An 11,185-nucleotide genomic window follows, 5' to 3' on the forward strand; every position below is an offset into this window, starting at 1 on the left:
CTGTAACCCAGCCCCCTCCTGCCTGGGATTGTGTTGTGTTGGATGGAGACCCCCTGTGGGGGTTTGTGCATACAAAGCTGTGTACCGGGGGCGGGGCCTGACAGTCATGGAGGAGAGAAGTGTTTTGCAGGAGTTCCTCTCCTAGGCAAGCTTGAACCACAGTTCTCACCCACATCCAGCCTCAGAGGGAATGACTTTATAGAGGTATACAACTTCTGACCCTCCTGGAACCCACTGTGGGGTTTAAAAATCTACAAAGAGCTCATCTGCTGCACTGCTCCAACCATGCGGCCTGAGGCACACCGGACGGAGGAGGCGGCCAGTCCTCTGGCCTAGAGCTGTCTGATGGTATGGAACAGCACACGAGAACCCCGTTAACCCCCCCCCCCCTCGGAGGGGGTTATCCCGGTCCAACCCTGGGAGGCCTCTCAGACCTAGCGGGAGATAGAGACCAGGCCAAAGCGGCTACTACAACCTGCAGCGACACAGCCAACATGGCGGACGCAGAGCGGGCTCCCGACAACATGGAGAACAGCCCTGATATCCTGGCTAGGCTGGACAGGATTTTCAACAACTTTTGGCACAAACTGGAAAGTAAGCAGCACCAGCATGGCCGGAGCCAGCCAGGTGACTACTCGCAGCACAAACCAACCCCGGTCACACAGCAGAAGGCCACAGTTGCGAGGCCCTGCCGAGCCCTACCATGGCGGCGAGGCGGGAAACGCACCATGCCTAAAGGTGCATACACCCACCCGAGAACTACCAGAGGGTAAAAGCTCACTTTGGAGACACCCTCCAAAATCAGCAACGGCATCAGAGGGAGCAGTCTCCTCAAGGGGGCGCAACCTACATAATGCCTCCCACAAGCCCAGGAAAAACATGGCCGGCGCCCAAGCAGCAGAGCCCGACGAAACTATCCGCAAGACAGAGACAGGAACTGACTAAAAGCAAACCACAGCCCTGCACCAAACTTGACAAGCCATGGAGAACCCTGTTCCAGACCACCGAAAAGCACGACCTTTCACCTGGGATTTAAAACCCGACTCGCTCCAGTGCAAACAAGGACTATGCTTTGGTGAAACGAGGGATAGGGTGAACGCGAATGGTGGGGGGGTTGAGGCAGGGGGAATTGTTAGGCTTCATTAGCTAGCAATGAACACACACTCCTGTTACTCCTCTGAAACTAGCTCTCAAGTTAGGGAGTTTATGTTTATTTCTGCTGCAGCTGTCCTACTAATGGCAACACAATGTCTCTCCACACATCACCCAGGGGTATCAACTACTCATAGCTTAGCATAGGATGTCATATCAAGCAAAGCTGTCTTCAAGCGGGTTTGCAATCAAACTGATTTGTTTTCAAATGTCTTTGTTGTATTAATTTGCCTCTATAACAAATATGTCCTACGTTCTTTTATACTCTGATTTCCATCTCTGCTGTCTCCCCTTATGCTGCCTAATAACACAGCAGTGCGAATCGCTACTAATACTGCGCCCAGAGGTCTACCACCCCGATAACGTGCTTACTTACAACTGTACATGTAAATATTAACTAGTGAGCTGCTGATAGTATCCATATGTTCCTAATAGTAATGTCGCGAACACGAAATTTTCGGTTCGCGAACGGCGAGCGGGAACTTCCGCAAACGTTCGCGAACCGGGCGAACCGCCATTGACTTCATTGGGCAGGCGAATTTTAAAACCCACAGGGACTCTTTCTGGCCACAAAAGTGATGGAAAAGTTGTTTCAAGGGGACTAACACCTGGACTGTGGCATGCCAGAGGGGGATCCATGGCAAAACTCCCATGGAAAATTACACAGTTGATGCAGAGTCTGGTTTTAATCCATAAAGGGCAGAAATCACCTAACATTCCTAAATCACAATGGATATGGATTGACACCTGACATGACATATTGCCACGTTGACATATGGATTGAAACCTGTCCTCAGAGACCCTGATACACACTGACACAGAGCAGAATAGGGACTATTCCCCCTACATAGGGTCACTTGGCAGATATGGATTGACACCTATCCTAAGGATCCCTGATACACACTGACACAGAGCAGAATAGGGACTGTTCCCCCTACATAGGATCACTTGGCAGATATGGATTGACACCTATCCTAAGGATCCCTGGTACACACTGAAACAGAGCAGAATAGGGACTGTTCCCCCTACATAGGGTCACTTGGCAGATATGGATTGACACCTATCCTAAGGATCCCTGATACACACTGACACAGAGCAGAATAGGGACTGTTCCCCCTACATAGGATCACTTGGCAGATATGGATTGACACCTACCCTAAGGATCCCTGATACACACTGACACAGAGCAGAATAGGGACTGTTCCCCCCACATAGGGTCACTTGGCAGATATGGATTGACACCTGTCCTCAGGGACCCTGATACACACTGGGGGGGACCTGCATGGTGGGTGGGAGCCATAAAAATAATTAGGGGGGGACCTACTGTCCTCCCCCGGCCCCCACCCCTGCACGGTGGGTGGGGGCCATAAATCACAATGGGGGGAGGACCTACTGTCCTCCCCCCGCCCCCACCCCTGCGCGGTGGGTGGGGGCCGTAAAAATGAGGGGGGGGGGCCTACTGTCCTCCCCCCGGCCCCCACCCCTGCGCGGTGGGTGGGGGCTATAAAAATAATGAGGAATCGATAGTATTCTTTATAACATAAACTCAAGGGCTCACACTCATAAGTGGTTACTACTCTTACACGCTTGCTAAATATTTGCAGCAAAACCAGAGCGGTATGACCTCCTACTTAGTCTAGCCTCTGCAGGACTGGAAATTACTGTATTTTTCTTAATTTCACCTAAAATATATGTTTGTTTATTGAATAGACACTTCAATCTAGCTTGAGTTCTAATATTAAACCATAATGAAAAATGTGCAGCTTTAACAATTGCCATGCTATTACTTCTGTTGATATGTGTATGCATGCTGTCGTGGCATTCTATACGTGTTTGTCAATCCTTTGCACAACAAAAATAAAGAATAAAAAAAAACAAAAAAACCTGTGTACCCAACTAAAGATTGTCAAAGGTTGTACCCTGGAATTGTGTGCCGTCCAGTTACTGGGGGAAATGACCTATTAATAAGAAAGGGAATAACCAGCCGGGTTGCCCAGGTCCCCTACAGACAACATCCTCTTAAATGGTATGGGAATGACCAAAGTACAACACTCTGACATAGGCAGCATAACCTGGTCTGATCACGCAGACGTTGCGGTCACCCTCGGCAAACTCCACTTTAATGCTACCTGGTCCTGGAAACTTAATACTAGCCTCCTTAATCAACTTAATACTAGCCTCCTGATCGTCCGGTTATGATTTTTAAAAAGGCAGATAATCTCAAAAATAAATTGGCTCCAAGTTTTCTTCCAGATAGAAAAAATAAAAAACAAATTATGATATTATTAGGTACTAAAAGCAAAAGAGGATTTTATAGTTGTGGCAATTGTTCGACATGCATGTACCAAAAAGTGTTACAAAAACTTTTATCTGTACTTATACTCAGATGGAATATAAAATTAAGAAGTTTGTACAATGTTCCTCTTCTTACGTAGTTTACATGCTACAATGTGGGTGTGGAGCCCAATATGTGGGCAGAACAACACGTTAGAATACGGGAACATTTTAACAATATACGAAAAATAAAAATTGACCACAGTGTTACTAGACTATAATACATGTCCATTTTTTTCAGTGGCATAATTCATAGCCATAGGAATAGACCAGATGCCAATAAACTGAAGAGGAGGTAATAGATCTTCAGGGCTGGCCAAAAAAGAAGCTCAATGGCTTTTCAATTTAAAAACCCTCAAGTTAGGTCTTAATATGGATATAGATTTGGCTGGATTAATTTAATTTGTTTCTCTTTTGTCTAATTTTTGTCTATAGACTTCATCCGCATGTACGCATGCACAAGTTCCATTCAGTGTGTCCGACGGATACAGACGAAATCAGGAAATGACAGCAGCCTACAGGAAGTGAACTGCACTCCACGGTGGAATGCACCTGAGTGCCAGCTGATCGAAGATCTGAAATCAGGAGAAATATATAAACGAAGAAGCGGTTACAGTGTCCCAGATCCCTGAGAAAGTCCACGGATTGGATGAAACGCGCTGGATGTTATTTTGGGGACTTTTATTTGTTTTAGTAATTTTCTTTTATTGGCTATTGTTCCTGCTCCATCTAACCTTTTGCAGTGTGCTGTTCTGGGTCCACCTTGGGTAGAGATATGACTGAACATATTGCCTTCTTGTAAGCATTAAAAATGTTTGTTTTAACCTATTACGCTATTGGCTCTCCATTTATATCTACAGCTGTAAGTTGAAGTACCAACAGACATATTTTTACCCCTTTTTTGGGGAGACAACCCTGAATTTCCTGACGTCTTTTGAGTTTTCTCACTTCTCCTCCCCCCCCCCCCTTTTCTGTACTGTATAATGCTATTTGTAGTTTTTGTTTTTTCTAGATATTGTACTATCAGGTGGTATTTACTTTCTCCATGTGTTGAGCTTGCCTCTTTCTTATACTTCATATAAGAGTTTGTTTTATCTTGTTTTAGTGGTGTTGTGAGGTTCGCCACATAAGCTCCTACCCAACCTATACAGCTCCATTAGTGACCCATTTTTCTGTTTTTTATAACTGACAACACTCCTACAACAATATGGGGAACTATCTGGATACAAAGTTAACTTCATCAAATCCACGGCCATGCCCTTTCACCTCTCGGCACAGGGCGTGGCACTTATTCGCACGGAACACCACTTAAAGGTCTCCCAGAGTGAATTCACTTAACCGGGTATCCACCTAACATCGGACCCAAAGCTCCTTTATCACCGCAACTACCCTCCCCCCTTCCGGGCCCTTGCCGGGAAACTGGAGCAGTGGACGGACAAACCAATCTCGTGGCTGGGACGCATTCCTACCATTAAGATGAATGTACTCCCAAGGCTACTCTTCTTGTTCCATACCTTACCGGTATGGGTCACCAAGGGAGATCTAGCGGGAACGCAGAAGGCAATAGACACATTTATCTGGCAAAAAAAACGTCCCAGATTAGCAAGCAGCCGATTTAGTCTAATATTGGAGGCAAGGAGTGGCACCCGCTCAAACCATTCTAAAAGAAATCAATCCACAGGTAAGTAAGGCTCAAGTTAAAATTGCCACTTACTAAAATGGCCGCTATTAAACCTCCCTTACCCCCCTCCCCATACATTAGCCTAGGCCAACCCCTTGACCTAAACTTCACCTGCCTACTCCTGGCCCTGTCAAGGCTCACTCCCCCCTGCGTTGCTCCGTGGGCTTCAGGGATTTCTTCTTGCTGCACCTCCATGTGCAGAAGTAACAGCCGTGTTAAGCCCCGCCCCCGCTTGCGGATTGGCTAGCCCCAAATGTCAGTAGCTCCGCCCCCTTCTTCCTTCCGTGCGACCAGTTCAGCTTGCTGATCTCTCCGTGTGAGCTGTGTGACACCCCAGCTGCCATGGGGCACAGCTCACACAACCCCCATTAGCCCTCAAACCAGGGTCATGTCACTCCCCTACCAGGTGGCACCCGGGGCGGACCACCCCCCGCGGCCCCCCCTTTGTCCGCCACTGATCCTAGCTATAAGATAAGGCCAGGGAATAATTAAGTAAATTAAGTATTCAGAAAATTGGCCAGACTAGATGAGCCGAAGGGATGTGGAAAGTGTAGGCAGTAGTAGTCCCATGCATGCACTCACTATACCCACAGATTCAAACACAATAAATGACATAGTAGAAATATGCACATATTGCACAATATCATTATTATTAATATTATTGTTTTTTTATATAGCGCCAACTAATTCCGCAGCACTTTACAATATTATGAATGGGGGGGGGGGGGGATTTAAAATAAATGGGACAATTACACAATGACACAGGAAGAATAGGTAGATGAGGACCCTGCTCAAATGAGCTTACAGTCTAGAGGAGGTGGGTACAAAAACAGAATAGGGCAACAAGGGTGACAGCCACTAAACAAGGTGGAAAAGTAGCAGAAGTGGAGTGTGGCTCTTTAGGAGAGCACGAGACAGATTTGGACAAGTATAGATAAGTTACTCTGGGAGTACATAAGAATTTCTGAACAGGTGTATTTTGAGGGACTTCTTAAACAATTAAAAACTAGGGGAGAGTCCGATGGGGGAAGGCAGGCTGTTCCAAAGGAAGGGAGCCACCTGCGAGAAGTCCTGCATGCGCGAGTTAGCAGTAAGAGCATGAGCAGCGGATAGGAGGAGATCACCGACAGAGCTGAGAGACAGAGAAGGGGCATATCTATGAATCAGTGAAGAAATTGAACAGGGGCTAGAGTTGTTTAAAGCTTTATAGGTAAGGGTTAGTATTTTGAATTGACACCTATAGGATAAAGGGTAAAAGTGTACGTTAGGATATTTTATTATTTTTCAATTTTACTAAAAGCAAAAAGCGTATTTTATTATTAACAGTCATTATTAAAGTAAAAATATAAAATTGTCATTAAAAGTAAGTGATATCTTAGAAAAACTGTAATAAGAACTCTTAACAACAGCAACTGGGTCCATTCTATGGTACACAACCATCCCGTCAAGCATTAAACCGGATAATTCTCAGCAATGAAAACATTTTCCCATTTTTTCACTATAGGCGAGCCAAACTCAAATTCATGTAAATACGAAGAAAACAACATATGACTCGTTCTGAATTGACGCTTTAGTTTGCGCTTTGTGCGCATCCATAAGTTCTCAATCTTCTGTGTATGCACTTGTGGGTCCTGTGGATCGACGAAGTTACGTTCATGGACCACTACAGAATGCATATAAATTCCATTGTCGAGTTGATCAATGTTCCGGTATGCTGCCTACCCGTCAGACATTATATGGGTTCCAGGTAAAATATGCCATATACCTTTTATTTTATTTTACTTATTCTTATTTGCACCTGGTCATTCACAACTTTGGAGCGTACACCTGCCTAAGAATCCTAGGTGGGGATAGTACCACCCACGCGATTATATTGAGCAGTATATCCTGCTCACATAAATGTGAGTATTTTTATTCCTTCACTTTTGATTTGTTTTAACATATATACAGTGAGCACTATTTTGGCTCTTATCTTTCTACATACCGAGGAGCTCTTCAGACTACCAAAGCCTACATCCTACCAGTGGGGGATAGACGCAACTGAATGCCAGATATACTTGAGCTAGTCTATGCTCTTGAATAGGTGAGGGGATTTCCTCCCTGTTGTTATATTTAATTCTTATCTGTCAGCTTGCAATCTGCACTATTGGAGTATTTTGTCTTTTTACATCTATATATCCACAACTGAGTCAAGACTTCTCCAGCACTAGAGGATCAAGTTCCCTATTGGACTTATCACATACTAAAGTCTCTACAAGCCTACTGGACTCCAAAAGAAGTCTACTAAGTATTAGGACTATTATCTATATATTCTTTTGTCTTCTCATTTTATGTGAGTATATTACTTTTATCCATTATTTCCTTTGTAGCGCGACCTATTTCCTACCGTTTTGTTGGGAGGTATGTTGACCAAACCAGGACACTGCTGGTCTGGCAGAGGTGGAGTTACAACGCTGGAGTTACAATATGCTTAAAGAGACATTATATTTAGCCAGACAACTTCATCTAAATGAAGTGGACTGAGTGTAGTTACATAGTTACATAGCTGAAAAATGACATGCATTCATCAAGTTCAGCCTTTCCCACATCTGTTTTTGCTGATAATCCAAAAAAAAAAAAACACAGAACAAAACCCAGTTTGAAGTGCTTTCCAATTTTGCAACAGAAAAGGAAAGAATTATTTCTTGACTCCAGAATGGCAGTCAGATACCTCCTTAGATTAAGAAGCTGTTACCCCACATATTAAAAATGATATCCCTGTACTTTTAACCCTGCAATGCGAAACAATGCTGTTTTTTGGAAAGTGGAATGTTTACATTGCAGGGTTAAATCAACTTTATACTGTCATACTGACAGCCACTAGAGGCACTTCCGCAGCACTGACCGAGTAAAACTGCTCACGCGACGCAGAAGCCCTTAGGAAAGCATTGAATACATTTAATACAATCCTTTCCTATGAGGGAAGCACGAATGTGCGAGCGGCATTTGCTGCACATGTGCGTCTGTTCCCCATTGCTCCTCATATAAGACCTACATAGAGGTGGCCATGCCTACTCGATGATGTCGCAGGAGGTGGAGAGGTGAGCAGTGCCGAGGGAGTCTCGAGACTTGAAAAATCGTGAGTATAAAACTTTATTTTATTAATTTTCCTGTAACTGGGGGGCACCTGTATTTAATTAGGGATGGGGGCACTATAACATTAAAAGTACAGTGTTATTATAGTGTTACTTTAAATCGATATCTCCTTGGATCAAGAACGTGTTACCGCACTGATTAAAAATGATATCCTCTAGTCTAGAGGTTGTCTGGTAGCAGCTTTAATAAATGCAATAATACCATTGCAGTGTTAAACTGACAAAAGACTCTGCACCCAGATAACTTCAATGAGCTGAAGTGGTCTGGGTGCCTATAGTGTGCCTTTAACCCCTTAACGCCGTTACGGCGTTCTATGCCGTCGCGGCTTTAAAGGGCTTTAAAGCCGTTGCGGCGGCATAGAACGCCGTAACGGCTTGCAGCCCCAGGAGCTAGGAGGTACTCACCTCCGCCGCGATCCTCTTCTGGGGGGCTGTCTGAGAGCCCAGGCAGCCCCCCTCCGGCAAATGAGGCCCCCGGGGGCCATGTGATCGCTCTCAAAGAGCGATCACATGGCCCCCTATAGCTGGCTATGGATCTGCCAGCAGGGGGACTGTCTAAAATATTAGACAGTCCCCCTGCTGGTAGGTAGTGTAAAAAAAAAAATATTAAACATATTATAAAATAAATTAAATGCATTTTTATATATATATAATATGTATATATATTATATATATAATATATATACATATTATATATATGTAACGTCATACGTAATGTATTTTAATATTAATATTAGTATATATATTAGTATTAAAATACACTTAGAATGATGTTACATATATATAATATGTATATATATTATATATATAATAGATCTACATATATATATTATATATATATACGTATAATTACAATAATAAATAAATAAAATAATTAAATAAATAAATAAAATATTGAAACAAAATTTAAAATAAATTATATATTCATATGTAATTTCATTCTAACTGTATTTTGTTATTAATATATATATATATTGGAAACAGAATACACTTAGAATGACATTCTATATATATCTATCTATATATAAAATACAAATAACCGCAAATATTTATATATATAGATAAATACATATAATTACATAAAAGATTACATTAGTATACACGTAGAATTTATATACCTATAAATGCATATATATTAAAATTCTACGTGTATATTTAAGTAATTTTTTAACATAATTATGTCATTTGATTAATTAAAATTTGATTGACATGCCTGACAACACAGGGAGAAAGTGCAGAGAATTTAATTCGCAAGCACTATATTTGACCCTGTAACTCTCCAAGACACCATAAAACCTGTATATAGGGGGTACTGTTTTACTCGGGAGACTTCGCTGAACTCAAATATTAGTGTTTAAAACTGGTAAATTGTATTACAACGATGATATTTTAAGTAAAAGTGAAGTTTTTTGCATTTTTTACAAACAAACGGCATTTTTTTGGACTATATTATTGTTGTAATATGTTTTACTGTTTTAAAACACTAATATTTGTGTTTAGTGAAATCTCCCGAGAATAACAGTAACCCCCATGTACAGGTTTTATGGTGTTTTGGAAAGTTAGAGAGTCACATATAAGGCTTGCATTTCATTTTTTTCACATTGAAATTTGCCAGATTAGTTATGTTGCCTTTGAGACCGTATGGTAGCCCAGGAATAAGAATTACCCCCATGATGGCATACCATTTGCAAAAGTAGACAACCCAAGGTATTGCAAACGGGGTATGTCCAGTCATTTTTAGTAGCCACTTAGTCACAAACACTGGCCAAATATTAGGTTTTTGCTTTTTTCACACAAAAACAAATATGAACGCTAACTTTGGCCAGTGTTTGTGACTAAGTGGCTACTAAAAATGACTGGACATACCCCACGTTCAATACCTTGGGTTGTCTACATTTTCAAATGGTATGCCATTATGGGGGTAATTCTCATCCCTGGGCTACCACACCGTCTCAAAGGTAACATTACTAATCTGGCAAATTTCAATTTGAAAATGGAACGTTCTATATTTGACCATGTAACTTTCCAAAACACCATAAAACCTGTTAATAGGGGGTACTGTTGTACTTGTGAGACATAGCTGATTACAAATATGTGCATTGTGTTGCAGTAAAACCTAACAGTATTATGACATTTACAGCTAAAATGTGAGGCGGAACGACAAATTTAAAAAAAAAAAAAATAAAAATCTCAGTTTTTATTTTATTTTATTCATAATAAATTGTTTCATATACAAATATTTTATATGAAATGAAAGCCCTGTTTCTCCTGAACAAAATGATATATAATAAGTGTGGGTGCATTTAATATGAAAGAGGTGAATTACGGTTGAACAGACATATAGCGCAAATTCCAGTTTTTGTTTACGTTTTGTTTTGATCAGAACGTGTACTATTGACTCCGTCCTGAAGGGGTTAAAGTATATGACATTTTTGCTTTTCCTAAATGTACCCAAATAACATCAGGGAGCAAGCTAAGCCATGTATTATATTTAGCACCATTTTACACAAAGAGAAATGAAACAATAAAAATGCAAACACATTAGATTATGTTTTTTTTACAGTTGTACATAAAACTGAGATTGAGGAATTGTTTTCATGTGTTCCTTAGTGTGTATAAATCTATTTATCCCAAAAAGAAAAAGTAATTATTTTGAGCAAAATATGGAACGCTTCACGAATTTGCGTGTCATCCTTGCGCAGGGGCCATGCTAATCTTCTCTGTATCGTTCCAATTTTAGTATATGTGCTGCCGAAGCGAGCACAAACTCTTAGCTAAATCAAGTGATATATATAGTTATCATTCGTAGAATCTTTAACAATGCTGTGAAGCATTACTAGTTTTTTCAGAATATGTGTTGTTGTAGATTGATGCTACTATATAA

The 11,185-nt window shown here is 41.6% G+C and overlaps 1 non-coding gene across 1 annotated transcript; it reads right to left on the reverse strand.

Moving 5' to 3' along the window:
• Positions 1–10,958: 10,958 nt before the first annotated feature.
• On the reverse strand, positions 10,959–11,065 carry LOC134613169 (U6 spliceosomal RNA). Its single transcript, XR_010091192.1, has one exon. It is a non-coding gene; the product is annotated as a U6 spliceosomal RNA (small nuclear RNA).
• Between the last annotated feature and the right edge of the window lie 120 nt (positions 11,066–11,185).

This window comes from Pelobates fuscus, chromosome 5, assembly GCF_036172605.1.
Source record: "Pelobates fuscus isolate aPelFus1 chromosome 5, aPelFus1.pri, whole genome shotgun sequence".
Classification (NCBI taxonomy): Eukaryota; Metazoa; Chordata; class Amphibia; order Anura; family Pelobatidae; genus Pelobates; species Pelobates fuscus.